The following is a 23,250-nucleotide window of genomic DNA, read 5'->3' as shown; positions in this document are numbered from 1 at the left end:
TGGTTAAGGGGGACATTCTGCGATGCGATTTGAGTCCTGGCGGCTAGTGGTTTACTGATGGTAGGCTTTGTTACTTGGTCCCAGCTCTCTGCAGGTCATTCACTAGTCCCCCGTGTGGTTCTGGGATTTTTCTCCCGTTTCTGTGATCATTTTACCCCACGGGTGAGATCTTTGCTGGAGCCCCAGATCGAGGAGATTATCAGTGGTCTTGTATGTCTTCATTTCCTAATAATTGCTCCCACAGTTGATTTCTTCAAACCAAGCTGCTTACCTATCGAAGATTCAGTCTTCCAGCCTGGTGCAGGTCTACAATTTTGTTCCTGGTGTCCTTTGACAGCTCTTTGGTCTTGTCATAGTGAGTTTGAGTGTGACTGTTGGAGGTTGTGGACAGGTGTCTTTTATACTGATAACAAGTTCAAAACAGGTGCCTTATACAGGTACGAGTGGAGGAAGAGGAGCTCTTAAAGAGAAGTTACAGGTCTGTGAGAGCCAGAAATCTTGCTTGTTTGTAGGTGACAATACTTATTTTCCACATAATTTGCAAATAATTCATAAAATCCTACAATGTGATTTTCTGGATTGTTTTTCTCATTTTGTCTGTCATAGTTGAAGTGTCCTATGATGAAAATTACAGGCTCTCTCATCTTTTAAGTGGGAGAACTTGCCCAATTGGTGGCTGACTAAATACTTTTTTGCCCCACTGTATTATATATTATATATTTTGGGGGGAAAGAACAGCTGACTGAAGACGGACTTTCGGCGGTTGAGTCCGTTTCCGTGATGAAACTTAGTGTGAAACGAGCTAAAAACGACTGGCGATTGATTTATGTTGTCTAACTAGCCAGCCAAAAGAGCAAGGGGTGCTGTGAAGGAAATTGGATGGAATATTTTACTAGCTAGTTCCCAGATGACTACATTAAAAATATATATATATATTTCACCTTTATTTAACCAGGTAGGCCAGCTGAGAACAAGTTCTCATTACACTGCGACCTGGCCAAGATAAAGCAAAGCAGTGCGACAAAACAAAACAACAGAGTTACACTAAACAAACGTACAGTCAATAACACAATAGAAAATCTATGTACAGTGTGTGCAAATGTAGAAGAGTAGGGAGGTAAGGCAATAAATAGGCACGGAGGCAAAATATTTACAATTTAGCATTAACACTGGAGTGATAGATGTTGCCAGATGATGATGTGCAAGTAGAGGTACTGGGGTGCAAAAGAGCAAGAGGATAAGTAACAATATGGTGATGAGGTAGTTGGGTGGGCTATTTACAGATTGGCTGTGTACAGGTACAGTGATCGGTAGGCTGCTCAGACAGCTGATGCTTAAAGATAGAGAGGGAGATATTAAGACTCCAGCTTCAGGGATTTTTGCAATTCGTTCCAGTCATTGGCAGCAGAGAACTGGAAGGAAAGGCGGCCAAAGGAAGTGTTGGCTTTGGGGGTGACCAGTGAAATATACCTGCTGGAGCGTGTGCTAAGGGTGGGTGTTGCTATGGTGACCAGTGAGCTGAGATAAGGCGGGGCTTTACCTAGCATAGACTTATAGATGACCTGGAGCCAGTGGGTTTGACGACGAATATGTAGTGAGGGCCAGCCAATGAGAGCATACAGGTCGCAGTGGTGGGTAGTATATGGGGCTTTGGTGACAAAACGAATGGCACTGTGATAGACTACATCCAATTTGCTGAGTAGAGTGTTGGAGGCTATTTTATAAATGACATCGCCAAAGTCAAGGATCTGTAGGATAGTCAGTTTTACGAGGGTATGTTTGGCAGCATGAGTGAAGGATGCTTTATTGCAAAATAGGAAGCCGATTCTAGATTTTATTTTGGATTGGAGATGTTTAATGGGAGTCTGGAAGGAGAGTTTACAGTCTAACCAGACACCTAGGTATTTGTAGTTGTCCACATATTCTAAGTCAGAACCGTCCAGAGTAGTGATGCTAGTCGGGCGGGAGGATGCGGGCAGCAATAGGTTGAAGAGCATGCACTTAGTTTTACTTGCATTTAAAAGCAGTTGGAGGCCACGGAAGGATTGTTGTGTGGCGTTGAAGCTCGTTTGGAGGTTTGTTAGCACAGTGTCCAAAGAAGGGCCGGATGTGTACAGAATGGTGTTGTCTGCGTAGTGGTGGATCCGAGAATCATCAGCAGCAAGAGCGACATCTCTTGCATTTCAAAGATGATGGTACAAAAAAGTTTTTAAAAAATGCATGTTTTTCTTTTAATTGTCTTTTACCAGATCTAATGTGTTATATTCTCCTACATTKATTTAACATTTCTACAAACTTCAAAGTGTTTCATTTCAAATGGTATCAAGAATATGCATATCCTTGCTTCAGGTCCTGAGCTACAGGCAGTTAGATTTGGGTATGTAATTTTAGGCAATTTTTTTTTTTTTTAAAGGGGCGGATCCTTTTTAAGACAGGTGGACGTGCAATTTGCTATTTTTACTGTCCTATTTTAATACGGCAGCTACTGGTAATTTCAAAGGCCTATGGCTTTTTATTCTTGTTGTTGCTCAACATGTTCAATATTCGAAGCTGAACAAGTCTCAGTGTTGTAATTTGTGTCATTTCTTGTTTTTTTATATTTTGCTTGTGTGTTGTAGGCTACACTGTTTGCCCTTTTCACTGTCCTTTTTGGGCATAGCATGCAGCAACTGTAAGTAATTTAGATTCCACAAGGCCTAAAGGTTTTTTCTCTCGTTGTTGTTTTTGTTATTTAATATGTATTATCTTAATGTACTTGGAAGTTGTTTGTTTATATCTGAAGAAATGCAATGCCCTTTGTTCGTTTTGTCGGCATGCAGAGTTAAAAACCTAATCAAAATATAACAAATATATAAATAAGAAAAATTGCACATATTGAGGTGTATATACTGAAAAAGCTCCTATCGGCTGTGATGTAGATGGGGTTGGCGACGGCAGTGAAGAGAGGCCCTGCCCCAACGCTCGTGGTCCCAAGCCTTGTATAGGTCAGAGGGTGGTGTACCCTGAGGTGGGAGTGCTGATTGGATGGATTGCCTTTTGCTGTTATTGCTTTCAGGTAAATATAGCAAATGACCTCAGTTAAGTCATTGGGTTCCCCTTTCCCGTTGGGTCTATATCCGAAATGTATCCAAATTGGGGCAGTGGATTTTTTTTWGACACCAGATCGGCCATTTTCACTCCTTTTCTTCTCCGTCTCTCTTATCTAACTAAAAGGAGGAAGAGATCACGTGTTATCACCCCAAAAGTTAGTTGGCTGTCTGACCCTCATGCCAAGAGAAGTGTAATCTGATTTCCTCACTCACGTTGTTGTGATTTAGCAAAAATTGCACATTTTAAAATGGTTTAGAACGTAAACGGTTCTAAAGGTATTGAAAAAACAGTTTTTACCCCCAAGCCATAAGACATCTGAATAGGTAATCAAATGGCTACCCTGACTATTTGCATTGTGTGCTGTCCCCCCCCCCCCCCCCCCCCCCAGCCCTTCTTCTACGCTGCTGCTACTCTCTGTTTAGCACATATGCATAATCACTTTAACTATACATTCATGTACATACTACCTTAATTGGCCAGACCAACCAGTGCTCCCGCACATTGGCTAAAGGGGCTATCTGCATTGTGTGTCACCCACCCCCCGCCAACCCCTCTTTTACCCTACTGCTACTCTCTGTTCATCATATATGCATAGTCACTTTAACCATATCTACATGTACATACTACCTCAATTAGCCTGACTAACCAGTGTCGGTATGTAGCCTCGCTACTTTTATAGCCTCGCTACTGTATATAGCCTCACTACTGTTTTCACTGTCTTTTTAATGTTGTTTTTATTTCTTTACTTACCTATTATTCACCTAATACCTTTTTTTGCACTATTSGTTAGAGCCTGTAAGTAAGCATTTCACTGTAAAGTCTACACCTGTTGTATTCTGCGCACGTGACTAATAAACTTTTGATTTGATTTCCGCACTGCTACGATATGGGCAAAAAACTTGGCCATATTTTTAACCAAATGTTTCAATTGCAATTTAGATCTAAACACTTGGGTGATCTTTTGGAATAATGGAAGTAGAATGATTATTCTAATTCTATAGTTAGACTATAATAGTGGGCACTTTGAATACAGTGTTGTTTGACATGACAACGTATGAAAATGCCATGGACGAGTTATTGTGACAGGGTAGGAACCAAAGTGATGTCCAGTGTTTCCTAGGGGACCCTATAATCTTTGGCTACATTACATCTTTATTCATGTYGCCAGTTTATTCATGCTTCGCCTATTCCTCTTTGAATTAGAAGATACTGTTCCATAAGCAACATGCTGATTTAGGTCTCCACCAGTACTGGTATCAGGCTGTATTAGCTAGCTACGTTTGCTCTGACTCAGTACTAGCCAGCTAACTAGCGATTAGCATTAGTGGCTAACACGATTTAGCTTAATCTGCTAAGAAAATACAAACAAGCTGTTTGCAGATGTAAGAAACAAAAACTAATATTGTAATTATAGAACGCTTGTGGATTTATATTAAGATTCAAAGTGAAAACAGCATCGTTGTCATCAACATTGTTGCATGTGCTGCATTGACCATGCAGACTGAACAAAAGTGTCTCGTGGTCAAGCAACAACAAATGCGCTCCTTGAGTGACAGGGTGGGACTGAGTCTGTGTGYGAAGCCGCACGGAGCGCGGAGAGGTATGACTCAAGTAGCGGAGTAAACTACAAATGGACGTTACACACGGCGTATCACATTTAACAAACTAAAAATTCAAATACCGTTATAGAAGGTAAAGTAAAAACCCAAACCGGTCCGTGCATCAATACCGGTAAATAGTCAAACACGGTATATCGCCCAGCCCTACACAGTACAAAAACATAATTAGGGAGCCTGACCTTCAAATCCTGTTTAAAATAAATTAGCTAATTGGCCRTGCCTTGCTTTCTTATGAATTGTAGGAATGTACAATCCCCCATGTTTGTTTCAGCGTGTGTGTCTCAGCTGGTTTGCTTTGCCTCCGTGTGAGATTCAGAGTCGGCCATAAGGTGTCACCCTGCCCCTCAGTTTCCACGGAACTGTATTTAATGCGAGGCAATTATCAGCTGTATGGCTTTGTCCTGTCTCTAGTCATTAATGACTTGTACCTTTCTGTGTTTGCGACTGAAAGAGGAAAATGGATTTGATTTAAGAAGTGTAGGTCTATTTGAAATACCAGTTTCCTCATGTTGTAGACCTAATCTGAGTCCCAAGTGGCGCCTGATTCCCTATATAGTGCACTACTTTTGACCAGGGCCTATGTAGGTATAAGGGTGTCATTTTGGACACATATGGAGCCCTTGATTGACCCTTTTCTGTCTTACTATTGCATAAGCATGATGTTACACTGACCACCCCATATGTCCTATGTTTTACGACCTTATGGAACTGTTTGTGGACAGGGTATTCTGAGCGCATGAGTCATGAGCCTCCATGGAATTAGAAGGTGCTGAAAGATGTGTACATGACCTTGAGACTGTGATAAAGATCACGAATGTAGCAGAATCAACGGAGGCAGAGACACCTAATGAACACATCTCTGTCTGTCCTTTTCAATTCTCCTCGCCCTCTGGGTAATGTCTGAGAAATGTGTGTGTGTGGGTGTTTGCCCTGAATGCCACTGTGGGCGTGTGTGTGTGTGTGGTGGGGGGCGGGATGTGTGTGTGTGTCCTCTGTGTATGTCCTCTCTGTGCGTATGCCCGCCTGCGTGCGCTTTTGGCTGGGCAAATGAAATATTCATGGTGGCGGGGGATTGGCTGCTGAGAAAGGAGCGGGTTGTCGGAGAGGAGCAGGTCTGTTTTAAGGCAGGCAGTGCTCTGCTCTCTCACTCCGTATAAACACAGACGAGCAGGCGAGAGCAGCCCAGTATTCCAGTGTCTCAGTTGCAGCTCAGACACACACAAGTCCACACACACGCTCACAGAAACACACACGGGAGATAAGAGAGAAGAAGCCGGCTAACGRCACAGCTGCCTCGGCTGCCACTGATGTTTTAGCCCAGATGACGGGGAACTGTGAAGGGGAGCATGTGCTGACGGTAGGTCTGCTCTGCTCTGATAACATGAGTGTGTTTGGTTTTGTGTGTGTGTGTGTGTGTGTGTGTTTTCTCCATCTCTGACATTGTCTTGCTGTACCATAGAATAGTGGTCGTGGTTACAGAATAGAATAGTGGTCGTGGTTACAGAATAGAATAGAGGGTGTTCTATAGGATGTATCTCAGAGGGGAGGAGAGAAGGCAATACTGTGGCAAGGGGAGAGCCCCTGCATGTCTCTTAGAAAGGAAATGGTCATTCCCGCTCTTCACTAGGCGGAATGGGAGAAAATGAAACAGGAACAGATATGGCTGCATTAAAGAGAGACCAGGAGAGAGAGAAAAGGGAGGGAGAAGGAGGAGCGTGAGAGAGGAATAGAGGAGGAAAATGTGGCAGCGGACTGGAGATAATTGAATCAAAACAAGACAGAGCATGCTCCTTTGATAAAAATGTATAGATTATGAATAGGATGTTTGTTTATCGATTGAATGGAAGCTGATGTCAGTCACATTGAAGGAAATAATAAATGATAGGGTATTGAAATAGCCTAGATAAGAAGAGAATGACAGGGAAGGGGGAATATGTAGACACCTGTGGTTACTAGGTTGCACATACAAGGAGAGGAAAATGTGTTTTAGAGAGGAGTGGAAATGGTTTCCATTTCTGTGTAGCCTATGCTTTAGCCTATTTTCTGGGGGTGGGGGCATGCTATTTTCTGCTGGCTCTGGTATTGCGTTTGGCCTGTGTGTGACAGCGGAGATACAACTCAGGGGACTGGTGTGTCTATAGAGCTATGCAACTCCTCACTTACGTCACCTCTCCTGCCTGGAACGAGGCCCTGTAACGACAGCCTGGAATAGAGGGAACCTGGCTGGCTTTGAAATCACTCCTACACTAAACCAGAGTCACCCACACGATTCATTTAACATTCACAGTGACAAGCACCAGGGTCCAATGCACAGTGAATTTAATTTAAAATGGAAGTCCCCATTTTAACAGAAGGCCAAACAGTAACTGACCTTTTACACACACACACACACACACACACACACACACACACACACACACACACACACACACCCACACTGTTCATTGGTCTGACATGATAAGCAAACTCAAAACTATATTGATGAAATTATTCCACACAAACTAAATGCAAACATAGCTTATAGACTACTATACATGCACACACACACACCACACAACACACACACACACCACACACACACACAGAGATTGTGACGGTCATGGAATTTTGGATTACGGAAATTGGACAGTCAAATGACCTCCTTAATATTTTTTGGGGGACTCACATTTTCTCCTCTCCTTAGCTCCTGTATGCATTTGCTGCCATGTGCTGCCATTGAAATAGAATGAATAGTCCCCATTCAAGTCAATAATGACATAATGGGTGGACTGGCGGCCATTGCGAGTGTACCCATAGGAGCAAAGCAGGAAGTGTGAGTAGGAAGTTCACCCATCAATATTTGCTGTGATTTGTTGATTAAACTCCACTGACATTACAAAAAATATGTTCCATTGCATGAGCCACATCAGTTAACATCATTTGAATTAARATTCTACATTACCATGGTAACGGAAAGGGAAAGGGGGATACCTAGTCAATTGTACTGAATGCATTCAACTGAAATGTGTCTTCCGAAAGTATTGGGCAATACTTTACTTGACACCCAGCATCATATATATATATATATATATATATCATAACAGCTGACATAAATTGTCATAGCACATATATTTATAACTGTTGTGACATACACTACATGACCAAAAAAATGTGGACACCTGCTCGTCGAACATCTCATTCCAATATCATGGTTGTGGAGGCTGTCTTTTTAGACTTCAGTGCAGCTTTTGACATTATAGATCATAGTCTACTGCTGGAAAAAACGTATGTGTTATGGTTTTACACCCCCTGCTATAATGTGGATATAGAGTTTCTTGTCTAACAGAACACAGAGGGTGTTCTTTAATGGAAGCTAATCAAATATAACCCAGTTAGAATCAGGAATTCCCCAGGGTAGCTGTTTAGGCCCCTTGCTTTTTAAAWTTTTTACTAACGACATGCCACTGACTGAGTAAAGCCAGAGTTTCTATGTATGCGGATGACTCAACACTATACACGTCAGCTACTACAGCGACTGAAATGACTGCAACACTCAACAAAGAGCTGCAGTTAGTTTCAGAGTGGGTGGCAAGGAATAAGTTAGCCCTAAATATTTCTAAAACTAAAAGCATTGTATTTGGAACAAAACACACTAAACCCTAAACCTCAACTAAATCTTGTAATAAATAATGTGGAAATTGAGCAAGTTGAGATGACTAAACTGTTTGGAGTAACACTAGATTGTAAACTTTCATGGTCAAAACATATTGATGCAGTAGTAGCTAAGATGGGGAGAAGTCTGTCTATAATTGTAAGGGGTGCGTAACTGGTGGCAGGGAAGTCAGACGCAGGAGAGCAGAATTAGGTAAAAGCCGGAGCAGTTTAATAGTAAACCCAACGGCATAATCAATACAAAATATGGCCACAATAACCCGACGCGCACCAGTCAAACAAATGTGCACAAGCACTTACAATAAACAATACCACACAAAGACATGGGGGGGAACAGAGGGTTAAATACACAACACGTGTTGTGGAAAATATTAAATCAAATACTACTCAGATACTGGAGCTTGTGAATTCAATTAGACTTTAATTGCAGAGTGCAACAAAGCCGAGCACCTGCATGGAAGTACTGCCTTCTCATTCTTAGTGCTTGGCTTTTATAATTTTTTTCCTTTACATAACGTCATCACCCCATTTGCTTTGTTACATAGTTTCCATTCTCTTATTGGCTCAGATATCGGGGCATAGATTCTATTGGTGGCGTGACATGCATACCATTTAGCTAATGTTCCTGTCCAAAGGTCTTTACAAGTTCAGACCTACATTATCAACATATGCTTAACTTGTGTGCGTGTCCAGTAGCCTTCAGAAGACCAGTCACGTCTTGTTAGTTTACCTTGCCTCATCTACACAGATTCTGCTTACGTTCTGTTCTTTACATGTCCAATGGTCAATTCGATGTTGATCTAGCTTGGACACTCACATTGGTTTAGCCTTCATTCTGCTTACATATGTCTAATATTTAAGTTTATATTGATTATTCTTTCTACTTCAAAGAGAACAGTATAGGTTACTGAAAATCATCCGATGACTGGAAAATCTCCAACACACGTAATGAGGGAAATGAAAACCAGGTGTGTGGGAAAACAAGACAAAACAAATGGAAAATGAAAAATGGATAGGCGATGGCTAGAAGACCGGCGATGTCGCCCGCCGAACACCGCCCGAACAAGGAGAGGCACCGACTTCGGCAGAAGTCGTGACAGTACCCCCCCTTGACGCGCGGCTCTAGCAGCGCGCCGACACCGGCCTCGGGMACGACCCGGAGGGCGACGCGCAGGGCGATCCGGACGGAGACGGTGGAACTCCCGCAGCATTGAAGGGTCCAACAACGTCCTCCACCGGAACCCAACATCTCTCCTCCGGACCATACCCCTCCCAGTCCACGAGGTACTGAAGGCCCCTCGCCCGACACCTCGAATGCAGTATGGAACAAACGGAGTACGCCGGGGCCCCCTCGATGTCCAGATGGGGCGGAGGAACCTCCCGCACCTCAGACTCCTGGAGCGGGCCAGCCACCACAGGCCTGAGGAGAGACACATGGAACGAGGGGTTAATACGGTAATCGGGGGGAAGCTGTAACCTGTAACTCACCTCGTTCAGTCTCCCCAGGACTTAAAATATCCCCACAAACCACGGACCCAGCTTCCGGCAGGGCAGGCGGAGGGGCAGGTTTCGGGTCGAGAGCCAGACCCGGTCCCCCGGTGCGTACACCGGGGCATCACTGCGGTGACAGTCCACACTGGTCTTTTGGCGCAGCGCGGCCTGCTGGAGGTGACCATGGGCGACTTCCCAGGTCTCCTCCGCGTGTTTGAACCAATCGTCCACCGCAGGAGCCTCTGCCTTACTCTGATGCCACGGTGCCAGAACCGGCTGGTACCCCAATACACACTGAAAGGGGGAGAGGTTAGTGGAGGAGTGGCGGAGTGAGTTCTGCACCATCTCTGCCCAGGGCACAAACGCCGCACACTCCTCCGGGCCGGTCCTGGCAATAGGACCTCAGAAACCTGCCCACATCCTGGTTCACTCTCTCCACCTGCCCATTACTCTCGGGGTGGAAACCCGAGGTGAGGCTGATCGAGAACCCCCAAACGTTCCATGATCGCCCTCCAGACTCCTGCCCATGCAGGTCCCTGAAAATCTCGTCTATGAAGGATTGGAAGACGGATGGAGCATTCATCAACCCGTACTGCATGACGAGGTACTCATAATGCCCTGAGGTGGTACTAAACGCCATCTTCCACTCGCCTCCCTCCCGGATACACACCAGATTGTACGCACTCCTGAGATCCAGTTTAGTGAAGAAGCACGCCCCGTGCATGGACTCAATCGCCGTGGCGATAAGAGGTAGCGGGTAACTGTCACCGTGATTTGATTGAGACCTCTATAGTCAATGCACGGGTGCAGACCTCCATCCTTCTTCTTCACAAAAAATAAACTTGAGGAGGCGGGTGAAGTGGAGGACCGAATGTACCCCTGACGCAGGGATTCGGAGACATATGTCTCCATAGCCACCGTCTCTGATTGCGACAGGGGATACACGCGACTCCTCCAGCGTCTACCAGGAGATTTTTTCGCACAATCCCCCCGTCGATGGGGTGGTAATTGAGTCTCCTTCTTTTTACAGAAGGAGAGAGAGACAAATCGGCATATTCTGGGGGAATGCGCAAGGTGGAGACCTGGTCTGGACTTTCCACCGTGGTAGCACCAACGGAAACCCCTACACACCTCCCCGAGCACTCTCGCGACCACCACGTCCACTTATGCCCTTAGGGGATTCCCTGTCGCCATCTTGGAGGGCGGTCCAAATAATTAGCCAAGCAAGGGAAGTTTGCAATGTAAGCCCCTCCTCTCTCGTTTTTAGTCGGCTTTGTGAGTGTACAATTATGTTCACTCTGGGGCCTGAAACTCCCCATAATTAAATTCACGACGATTGTACATCCGCTAGGAAAAGTCAGCGAAAACTTAAAAACAACATCAATGGAGAAGTCAACATACAAGTGTAAGTATAAACAAATGCAAATAAGTTCGAAATTGTGCTACTAATGCATATGACGGCACAAACACGTCTCGTAAAAAGTAAATATGTTTTTGTTTGGTTCTTTTGGAATCTTTTGGAAATTGTAGAAATAAAACATTTTCCTTCTTCAGAAGTTCCAGCTAGGCAGGCTAACGTTAGTTAGCTAATTAATTTGCTAGCTACCATACATTAGGCGTATATTAATAATTATATATTTAATATAAGTAGACATGCACTCATAATTGACTGTAGCGCATATAAAGCACCCACAATCATCGCGGAATGAACGAGTGACGAATTTCCGGCCAAGGGTGGTCCATTTAAAAATAATTTCTTCCTCCCTTGCCCTGCAAGTGTATACTCGTGAGACGTCATGATATACGCCTTCAGAAGTGTCCACTTATTTAAGGGCTGGGGGGATAGGGTGTCTTTAAGTGTTTGGACCGCAGCCTTTGGCTACATTGAATGTTTTTTCTTAGCCACCTCAAACAGCTGACATATTCGTGCTTTGAGTATTCCTCTTTGATTTAGAAGAAACTGTTGCACAAATGTACGTCTACACCATCACTGGTATGATCAGGCTGTATAGCTAGTTACGTTTGCTCTTGACTCAGCACATATATTAGCTAGCTAGCGATTAGAATTAGCAATTAGCATTAGCGGTTTACAAAATTTAGGCTCAACTTGCTAAGAAAAGTCAAACTAGCTGTTTGCAGATGTATGAAACCCAAACTAATAGTGCAATTATAGAACACAAGTGGATTTATATTAAGAAGCAAAGGGAAAACAGCATCGTAGTCATCAACATTGTTGCATGTGCTGCATTGACGATGCAGAGACTGAACGCAAGTGTTTAGTGGTCAAGGAACAACACATGCGCTCCTTGAGTGACAGGGCGTGAGGCTAGGTCTTATGTGTTAAGTGGCTTGGAGAGAGAGAGCACAGAGAGATGACTTAAGTAGCGAAGTAAACTATAAAAATGGAAGTTACACACGGCGTATCACATTTAACAAACCCAAACATTAAAATACTGTTATATAAAAACCCAAACCGCCCAGACCTAGACCGATCCATGAAAAACAGCCCCAGACCATTATTCCTCCTCCACCAAACTTTACAGTTGGTGATATGCATTGGGGTAGGTAGCCTTATTCTAAAAGTGATTTTTTTWAAATACAAATCCTCAGCAATCTACACACAATACCCCATAATGACAAAGCAAAAACAGGTTTTTAGAAATGTTTGCAAATATACTAAAAATAAAAAACTGAAATACCTTACTTAAATAGGTATTCAGACCCTTTGCTATGAGACTCAAAATTGAGCTCAGGGGCATGCTGTTTCCATTGATCATCCTTGAATTGTTTTTACAACTTGATTGGAGTCCACCTGTGGTAAATTAAATTCATACGACATGATTTGGAAAGGTCCACACCTGTCTTTATAAGGTCCCACAGTTGACAATGTCAGAGCATAAACCAAGCCATGAGGTCGAAGGAATTGTCTGTATTGCTCTGAGACAGGATTGCGTCGAGGCACAGATCTGGGGAAAGGCACCAAAAATTCTCTGCAGCATTGAAGTTCCCCAAGAACACATTGGCCTCCATCATTCTTAAATGGAAGAAGTTTGGAACCACCAAGACAATTCCTAGAGCTGGCTGCCTGGCCAAACTGAGCAATCGGGGGAGAAGGGTCTTGATCAGGGAGGTGACCAAGAACCCAATAGTCACTTAGACAGAGCTCTAGAGTTCCACTGCGGAGATGGGAGAACCTTCCAGAAGGACAACAATCTCTGCAGCACTCCACCAATCAGGCCCTTATGGTTGTGCCTTTTACTCCTCTGTAAAAGGCACATGACAGCCCGCTTGGAGTTTGCCAAAAGACACCTAAAGACTCTCAGACCATGAGAAACAAAATTATCTGGTCTGATGAAACTAAGATTCAACTCTTTGACCTGAATGCCAAGCGTCACGTCTGGAGGAAACCTGGCACCATCCCTACGTTGAAGCATGGTGGTGGCAGCATCATGCTGTGGGGATGTTTTTCAGCGGCAGGGACTGGGAGACTAGTCAGGATTGAGGGAAAGATGAACGGAGCAAAGTACAGAGAGATCCTTGATGAAAACCTGCTCCAGAGCACTCAGGACCTCAGACTGGGGTGAATGTTCACTATCCAACAGGACAACGACCCTAAGCACACAGCCAAGACAACGCAGGAGTGGTTTCGGGACAAGTCTCTGAATGTCCTTYAGTGGCCCAGCCGGAGCCCTGACTTGAACCAGATTGAACATCTCTGGAGAGATCTGAAAATAGCTGTGRAGCAACGCTCCCCATCCAACCTGACAGAGCTTGAGAGGATCTGCAGAGAAGAATGGGAGAAACTCKCAAATTACAGTTGTGCCAAGCTTGTAGCATCATACCCAAGAATACTTGAGGCTCTAATCACTGCCAAAGGTTCTTCAACAAAGTACTGAGTAAAGGGTCTGAATACCTATGTAAATAAGGTATTTCTGTATTTATTTATTTTTAATTTGCAAAACATTTTAAAAAACAACTGTTTTCGTGTTGTCATTATGGGGTATTGTGTGTATATTGATGAGGATAGTTTTTTATTTAATCAATTTTAGAATACGACTAAGGTAATAAAATGTGGAAAACATAAAGGGGTCTGAATACTTTCCGAAGACACWGTATATAGTATATATTGCACTATTTTATGGCTGGTTATGACACCTACATAATAGTGTCAAAACAAACAAAACCTACCACARAAGGCAAAACATTCCATTACACCAGTGGTTCCCAACCTTGTTCGGTTAATGTACCACCAAGTATATTTTGCTTGCCTGGAGTACCCCTGAAGTACCCCCTCATGTGCATTTTACCAGTAAGCCTATGGTCTCATGAGTCTTTTCAAGTACCCCCTGTGGATGGGCCAATTACCCCTCGTTGGGAAACACTGCATTACAACACAGCCTACATGTCAACAGGCTATGGTCATATAACTTTTTTTTAAATTCACCATATTAAATAATCATTGTAAATGGACACACATTGATGTTAAACATGCAGCTACCCCAATGCTCTGTTGCTGATGATTGGGATGAATACAGGAGCAGATTTTAGGATCAGGACACCCTCGTTATGACTGATGACTGATATAAAGGCATGTATGTGATAGGCCTCTCTGGCTTGTGTGATTATGATGGTCATACACTTTGACACTGTCAAGAAGCATTATTGTCTTAGTCCAATTACAGTGACACGGGATGGTCATAATGCTTCAGGACAGTGTCATAAAGTGTATTTTCCACAAGTTATTTAAAATATGATTAAAAAAACATGAGTGTAAAAACAACAAAAMAGGATTTAAGAAACAAACTTTAAAACTAAAGGAAACTTCTTGGCAGGGAAAAACGAATTTGAATAAATTTGGGTTTTGACACTCTTATGTAATGTAGGTGTCATAACAGCCATAAAATAACGCAATATATGTCACAAAAGTGTAAATATTTGGTTCATGACAGTGTTATGACAAGTTATGTCAGCTGTTATGACATATTATGGCATGGTTATGAGGTGTCATAAGGTGTTATGACACTGGGTGTCAAGTAAAGTGTTACRAAGTATTGCATCATAATACCAGAGGGCCAATGCGAGTGTACCCATGAGTTTACCAGTCYAATTGCCAGGGTTAGAGGTTCCAAGCCAGGTCTATTCATTCTATTTCGGTGTGTGCTGCTGCTGCATTGTGGGGGGRATTGCCTAGGCAACCAAAGTGTCCTTTGCTAGTTTCTTGTTTCAGCAAGGAGCAACAAAGCATCATCACGTTGTTAAGAGCATGTTACCGTAGAAACCGACTCAACTGCACAAATGCCCCCCCCCTGTCCTGTCTTTAATTTTCATGGCAGTCTTCATCTGTAACCGTCAGTTACACGGTTATACTGTAACACYCGCTGCTGTTGACATTGACAGCTTTAGATCCCATGCTTCTTGTGTGTCATTGCATTGAGAACATACACATCATAGAGTATATGAATGTTATGTGATGCTGTTTTTAGACTGCAGAACGTCCCTAGTCCCCCAAAAATCATATTTGTCTCCAGCTCTCTACGGGGATCCAGCCTTTTGGGTTCAATAGATAGGTCTATCACCGATGTCTGTGAGAGGTTTTGCATGATATTATGTAAACTATGGCGTGATCTTGGAAGGTGTCAGAAGCAGAGGGGACTGGGTGCGCTTAGGGCACATGGGCTAGCTATGGGGTAGAGGATGAGATGACTTTGTTATTGCTAGGGAGGTTGGCTGCCAGCTTCGCCCCCACCCCTTGTTACCCCCTGGCCTTGAATGAACAGGGTTGGGAACGGCTTATCCCAAATGAGACTCTATGCATGCCCCCCCTTCTGCTGCTCTCACACTCCAGGTGACGTTATGGTCCCCGGGTCGTGAGCCCCCCCCCATTTAGAGTCCCCCTCCTCTCCCTCTCTGTTAGGGACAGTCAGGACCTTGCTGTCACCCCCCCATCTGCAGCTGTGTTCTGTGGGTAACTGGGCATGACCAACCAGCTCCCAGGGGGGTTATTTTGGACCGGAGTAGCCACAGCAGCAGGTTGCATAACGTGTTTTGAAATTGTTATGAGCGGAATAAACCAGCTCTGATTCTGAACACGTGTGCTTAACTTACCCACACTGTGGACTCAACACATGCAATGCATACCAAACACACACTGCCTGACACACATACAATAAACAGCTTTACATGCTCACAAGCATGCTAACAGATTTCCGCAGGCACTGTGCCTATTTTAAGAGGCTTTGAAGTGGTAATGAACCTGGAATGATCAACATTTCTCAGGTGTAAACATTGGCTTAGTATAGCCTTGGCCTATTTGATGCCTTGTATCCATCACAATTAACAGTCAACAGTAGCAATGCAGCCCACTGAGCCAAGCCCAGCATCATCACTCCAGCACTCCTAGCCCGCTATCAAACCCCTTTATTTATTTCTTGGCTCACCTCTGAGTGTGCAAAGCTGTCATCAAGGCAAAGGGTGGCTACTTTCAAGAATGTCAAATATAGCACCACAAACGATTATGTTAGGTCACCGCAAAATCACAGAAAAACACAGCCATTTTTCCAGCCAAAGACAGGAGTCACAAAAAGCAGAAATAGAGATAAAATGAATCACTAACCTTTGATGATCTTCATCGGATGACACTCATAGGACTTCATGTTACACAATACATATATGTTTTGTTCGATAAAGTTCATATTTATATCCAAAAACCTCAGTTTACATTTGCGCCATGTTCAGAAATGCCTCCAAAATATCAGGAGAAATTGCAGAGAGCCACATCAAATAACAGAAATACTCATCATAAACTTTGATGAAAGATACATGTTTTACATAGAATTAAAGATACACTTGTTCTTAATGCAACCGCTGTGTCAGGTTTCAAAAAAGCTTTACGGCAAAAGCACAATATTCAATAATCTGAGAACAGCGTTCAGCCACAAAAGGAAGCCATACAGTTACCCGCCAAATTGTGGAGTCAACAAAAGTTATAAATAGCATTATAAATCTTCACTTACCTTTGCTGATCTTCATCGGAATGCACTCCCAGGACTCCCACTTCCACAAGAAATGTTTGTTTTGTTCGGTAATGTCCATCATTTATGTCCAAATAGCTATTTTTGTTAGCGTGTTTGGAAAACAAATCCAAAGTCAGGAAGCGCGTTCACTAAAAGCTGACAAAATGTCAAAAAGTTCCGTAACAGTCAGTAGAAACATGTCTGACGATGTATTGAATCAATCTTTAGGATGTTTTTAACATGAATCTACAATAAAGTTCCAACCGGAGAATTCCATTGTCTTCAGAAGTGCGATGGAACAGAGCTCCCTCTCATGTGAACGCGCATGGTCAGCTCATGGTAGACCTTACTCATTCCCGTCTCCTTCGGCCCCACTTCACAGTAGAAGCATCAGACAAGGTTCTACKGACAGTTGACATCTAGTGGAAGCCGTATGAAGTGCAAACTGACCCATATCCCACTGTGTATTCGATAGGCGATGAGTTGAAAACATACAAACCTCAGATTTCCCACTTCCTGGTTGGATTTGTTTCTCAGGTTTTTGCCTGCCATATGAGTTATGTTATACTCACAGACATCATTCAAACAGTTTTAGAAACTTCAGAGTGTGTTCTATCCAATACTAATACTAATATGCATATGCATATATTAGCAACTGGCACTGAGGAGCAAGCAGTTTACTCTGGGCACCTTTTCATCTAAGCTACTCAATACTGCCCCTGCAGCCATAAGAATTTAACACTTTTTTGGTTACTACATGATTCTATATGTGTTACTTCATAGTTTTGATGTCTTCACTATTATTCTACAATGTAGAAACTAGTAAAAAATTATGAAAAACCGTGGAATGAGTGGGTGTGTCCAAACTTTTGATTGGTACTCTATGTAGTAGCTAATGAGATTGGAGGCTCAGTTCAAGAGGGGCTTGTATGGTTCAGTGGAGAGAGAAAGGTCGGAGCAAATGAGACCCCAATGCCAGAGAGATGTGCTCTGTGCATATCATGTTCCTATCCTCCCACTGTGTGTTTAACATCCTCACCTATCGAATCAGCTCTCTCTGCTGCTTAGCAGCAGTACTTATCTGTGTTTAGTGGGATATCTCAATGCCTCCTTCAATGGAGGAGCTGTTGCATTTGAAGCCCTCAAATACACTATCCTTTTAAAAAATATGTTTCAAATTTCTGATGGTATTTGACAATACCTGAATATACATTTTCTTTGAGCTGTTTATGACCCTAGGGTGGCAACACTTAAATGATAAGTTATTTCAATGGGCTTTCTCCATTCGGATTGTTTTATACTGTTCAATAAAACTTCAATCAAAAGTGTATCTCATTTGAGATCATTTCCACACTGCCACATAGGGCTGCACGATATGGGCAAAACAATCCCTATAACCCTATAATCTTTGGCTACATTTAATGTTTTCTTTTACTTCATGTAGCTAACATATTGATGCTTCGCCTATTCCTCTCTGATTTAGAAGATACTGTTGCACATTTAGGCCTACACCAGCACTGGTATCAGGCTGTATTAGCTAGCTTTGTTTGCTCTGAATTAGTACAATTATTAGCTAGCTAGCCAGCTAACTAGCATAAGTGGCTAACACAATTTCTTAGCTAACACAAGTTGCTAAGAAAATACAAAATAGCTGTTTGCAGACAGTAAGATACACAAACAAATAGTGTAATTTTAGAACGCTTGTGGATTTATATTAAGAATCAAAGCTGAAAGCAGCATCGTTGTCATCAATATATTGTTACATCTGCTGCATTGACCATGCAGACCGAAGAGTGAACCAAAGACAATACAGTAACTCTCTGTGAACCGTCGGTAAATGATCTCATGGTCGAGCAACAACAAGTGCTCTCCTTGAGTGACAGGAGGCGGGGATTGGTGAGAGAGAGGGAGAGGGATGACCCAAGTAGTGGAGTAAACTATAAAAAACAGATTGGCGTATCACATTTAACAAACCAAACATTGAAATACATCAAATCAAATGTTATTGGTCACATACACGTGATTAGCATATGTTATTGCGGGTGTAGCGAAATGCTTCTAGCTCCGACAGTGCAGTAATGTCTAACAAGTAATATCTAACAAATTACACAACATATACCCAATAAACACATGTCTAAGTAGGAATGAATTAAGACTATATACATATATGGACAAGCGATGTCAGAGCGGAACGGACTAAGATACAGTAGAATATTGTAATGACCTGACTAGATCATAAAGGAACAATTGTCCAGACTGATGCTTGAGTTTACGAATTGACGGTTTATTAACCCAATTTTGCACAGGCTACTGTTTGGCCGTAGCCCACGCCAAATAAATGAAAGATACCCCACAAACCAACCGTGACCTTCTCTTGTGAAGGCCAGACGTAAGAGAGAGAACAATGGCTAAACCTGGTCTTAACTTCCAATGCTCCAACCCCCCTCCACACCACTCCGCCAACCGCCAGGATGCCCGGCATCAGAACATTCCAGGCATTCCCATGATTGGCAGATAGCAGGTTGATTGGCATGTCGGACCCCGCGAACACTGGTACAAGTACAACACAACCCACGAATAGCCTAACACATAACACACAGCTGTCTGTGCGGGTCGCTACAATAGTATAGAATACAGTATAAACATATGAGATGAGTAATGCCAGATATGTAAACATTATTAAATTGTTAATAGTTTTCCATTCCTTAAAGTAGCTATGCCTATAGGCAGCAGCCTCTAATGTACTAGTGATGGCTGTTTAATAGTCTGATGGCCTTGAGATAAAAGCTGTTTTTCAGTCTCCCGGTCCCAGCTTTGATGCACCTGTACTGACCTCGCCTTCTGGATGAAAGTGGGGTGAATAGGCAGTGACTCGGGTGGTTGATGTCCTTGATGATCTTGTTGGCCTTCCTGTGACATCAGGTGCTGTAGGTGTCCTGGAGGGCAGGTAGTTTGCCCTCGGTAATGCGTTGGGCAGACCGCACCACCCTCTGGAGAGCCTTGCGGTTGCGGGTGGTGCAGTTGCCATAGGTGGTGATACAGCCCGACAGGATGCTTTCAATTGTGCATCTGTAAAGGTTTGTGAGGGTTTTAGGGGGTTTCATTTCTTTAGCCTCCTGAGGTTGAAGAGGCTCTGTTGTGCCTTCTTCACCACACTGTCTGTGTGGGTGGTCCATTTCAGTTTGTCAGTGATGTGAACGCCAAGGAACTTTAAGTTTTCCATCTTCTCCACTGCTGTCCCGTTTATGTAGATAGGGGGAGCACCCTCTGCTGTTTCCTGAAGTCCACGATCATCTCCTTTGTTTTGTTGACGTTGAGTGAGAGGTTGTTTTCCAGGCACCACACTCCCAGAGCCCTAAGCTCCTCTCTGTAGCAGGGATGCAAACGAGTCACCTTTCTGCGAAATTCGCCGTTTTGAATCCAAAATAGGTGACCTATGTGATTCATGTAGATCCGATGAGAAAAGTTTTTTTTTGGGGGGGGGGGCTTTGGATCGCTACTGGCTGTAAGCGAAGGAGTGATGAGCATTTGGAGCAATACTGTCTGTATCAAAGGCTCAGCCAATCATTCACATAACAGAATGCAGCACGCGACTGAAGAAAGAAGAGACAACCATTGTGCTAGTTACATCATCAGCGCGCGCTCTGGAAAGACCGCGGTAGAGTGGAAAGGCAGTTTGCGCGTCCCCTGAACAATAACGGAGAGGTCGGTGAGAAGCCTGACCACGGAGACCGGGGTGAGAAGGTGATGAAGCGTACTTCATGGGCTGTAACCGAAAAACAACTGACATTTGGAAAGTTTGAGGTGAGGGAGAAACTGTGTTGGAACAAATATTGTTAGCATTATTAAGTAACGTTAACTTAACTTTAAATAGCCAGAGAAATGTTGAGCAACATTAGCCAACTTAACTGATAAAATATTTGAGTTCATGGTGTGAAAATATGCTGGCTAATAAAGTCAGACAGCTAACATTAGGTACCTAACGTTACAATATCAGGTGCGCTAACCTAACCAATTCGCTCTAGTTAACTGGTAACGTTATACGACTCCTTGCCGTTCTTCAAGGTATAACGTGTTAGTTTCTTACTGGACCCTGGCAATCTGTGTAACATGTTAACTAGCTAACTACTAACGTTATCTGTGAACTGTGTGAACTGATGTTTTCCCTCAAAAGTATCTGGTTAATTTTCAGAATAAGAGAATTAGGTGAAAATGCGTTGCTTGTTAAGTTAAGCAAGTGGATTCAGGGATGAAGTGTAGATGTAGCTGGGCCTGGCTTAAACTGGATGTCACCATAGAGGTGAAAGGAACACCACACACTATCCCTCTTTCTCACTTTTTCAATACAGTGGATAAAAAGGGGTATGCCAGGTGTACTCTCTGCCTGAAAGAGATCAATTATGCCAACAAATGGTATCATGCTCTGCTGGCACATTGTAGAACAGTTGTCCATAGGCACGTGTACAATGTAATAATGTGTAGRCTAAAGATATTGCTTTTGTTGTGTTGAACTTGACAGTAACACGTGTGAGTGAGGGGGGGGAGTATTTCATTTTCTACTCAGTGAACTATTTTTGCACACATGTAGCCTTGTGCACTTGATCGATGTCTACTATAGTGGCCACTAGAATAGAGCAACAATAGAATGCCTGTTAGTTTCATTCTATTTCTTCTTTAAGATGTTTTTTTCCCCAAGTGCAATATTTAGATGTGTGGTCACAAGCATTCTATTATAATATTATAAAGGCTGTCATGGCTAACTGCAATATTAGTGTATTGTTTTTTCTCAAGACTTGAGTGTCATTCGCATTTTTTGCTATGATTTAGGTTCACATGAACCACTTTTTATTTTACACACAGACACTGATCATGTAGATCATATTCTTTGTTGTTTAATTAGTTAAAACCTGCATTTCCCCCTAGCAGGAATTGTGTCACCTTTTTGGGCCCTCGCCAGTTTGTATCCCTGCTGTAGGCTGTCTCATTATCGTTGGTAATCAAGCCTACTACTGTTGTGTCGTCTGCAAATGTGATGATTGATTTGGAGGCGTGCTTGGCCACGCAGTCATGGGTGAACAGGGAGTACAGGAGGGGGCTGAGCACGCACCATTGTGGGGCCCCAGTGTTGAGGATCAGCGGAGTGGAGGGGTTGTTTCCTACCTTCACCACCTGGGGGCAGTCCGTCAGGAAGTCCAGGACCCAGTTGCACAGGGCGAGGTTCAGACCCATGGCCTCAAGCTTAATGATGAGCTAGGAGGGTACTATGGTGTTTAATGCTGAGCTATAGTCAATAAACAGCATTCTTACAGATGGCGATTGCATCGTCTGTGGATCTATTGGGGCGGTAAGCGAATTGAAGTGGGTCTAGGGTGGCAGGTAAGGTAGAGGTGATATGAACCTTGACTAGTCTCTCAAAGCACTTCATGATGACAGAGTTGAGTGCTACGGGAGATAGTCATTTAGTTCAAGGTAAAAACCGAAACCAATCCTTGCATCAATACCGGTATTAGGGTAAAATACGGTATATCTGGACAGCACTCCTGGTTTTACAGAAATAAAAGCCAAAACACTAGAGAATTGTAATAGCAGTCTCTCTCCATGCTGTTTACCTCACAAGACCTAGCCCGCCCCCTGTCACTCATGGAGCGCATTTGTTGTTGCTTGACCACGAGACACTTTCGTTCAGTCTGCATGGTCAATGCAGCACATGCAACAATGTTGATAACAACAATGTTATTTCCACTTTGCGTCTTAATATAAATCCACAAGCATTCTATAATAACACTTAGTTTGTTTCTTACATCTGCAAATCAAATCAACATTAGCAAACAGCTAGCTTGTCTAGCAAACAGCTAGTTTGTCTTTTCTTAGCAAGTTGTTACTAAATCGTGTTAGCCACTAATGCTAATCTCTACTTAGCTGGCTAAGTGTACTGAGTCAGCTATGTAGGTCCCCTAGAAAACACTGACCAACACTTTGGTTCCTACCCTGTAACAATAACTCTGGCATTATAATAATAAATATATTATAATAATCATTCTATTTCCATGATTCCAACAGTTTACCCAAGTGTTTTGATCTAAATCACAACCACTGCACTGCCAGCCAGGCAGAACCTCCCTTTTTTAAAGCCAATTTATGGTCAATCTCGAGAGTGTACTGTCCGTACATCATTTACCGCGATGCGGCCTCTGCAGAAGTGAGCACATTCATACTTGCGCTTCACAGAGCTGTTGTGAAGGAAGTTGTCAAGGAAGTGAGTTTGTGTTTATACAGGATGTGCACCCCTACCTACCCAATCATGTGAATGCAGAGCTATAGGGAGCCCTCCACATTGTTAAAACATTTAGGAGGCACACGGCAATGCGGTACGGAGCTTGATTTGG

The sequence above is a fragment of the Salvelinus sp. IW2-2015 genome, linkage group LG31 (assembly GCF_002910315.2).
Source record: "Salvelinus sp. IW2-2015 linkage group LG31, ASM291031v2, whole genome shotgun sequence".
Lineage (NCBI taxonomy): Eukaryota > Metazoa > Chordata > Actinopteri > Salmoniformes > Salmonidae > Salvelinus > Salvelinus sp. IW2-2015.
Note: the sequence above shows the minus strand (reverse complement) of the source record.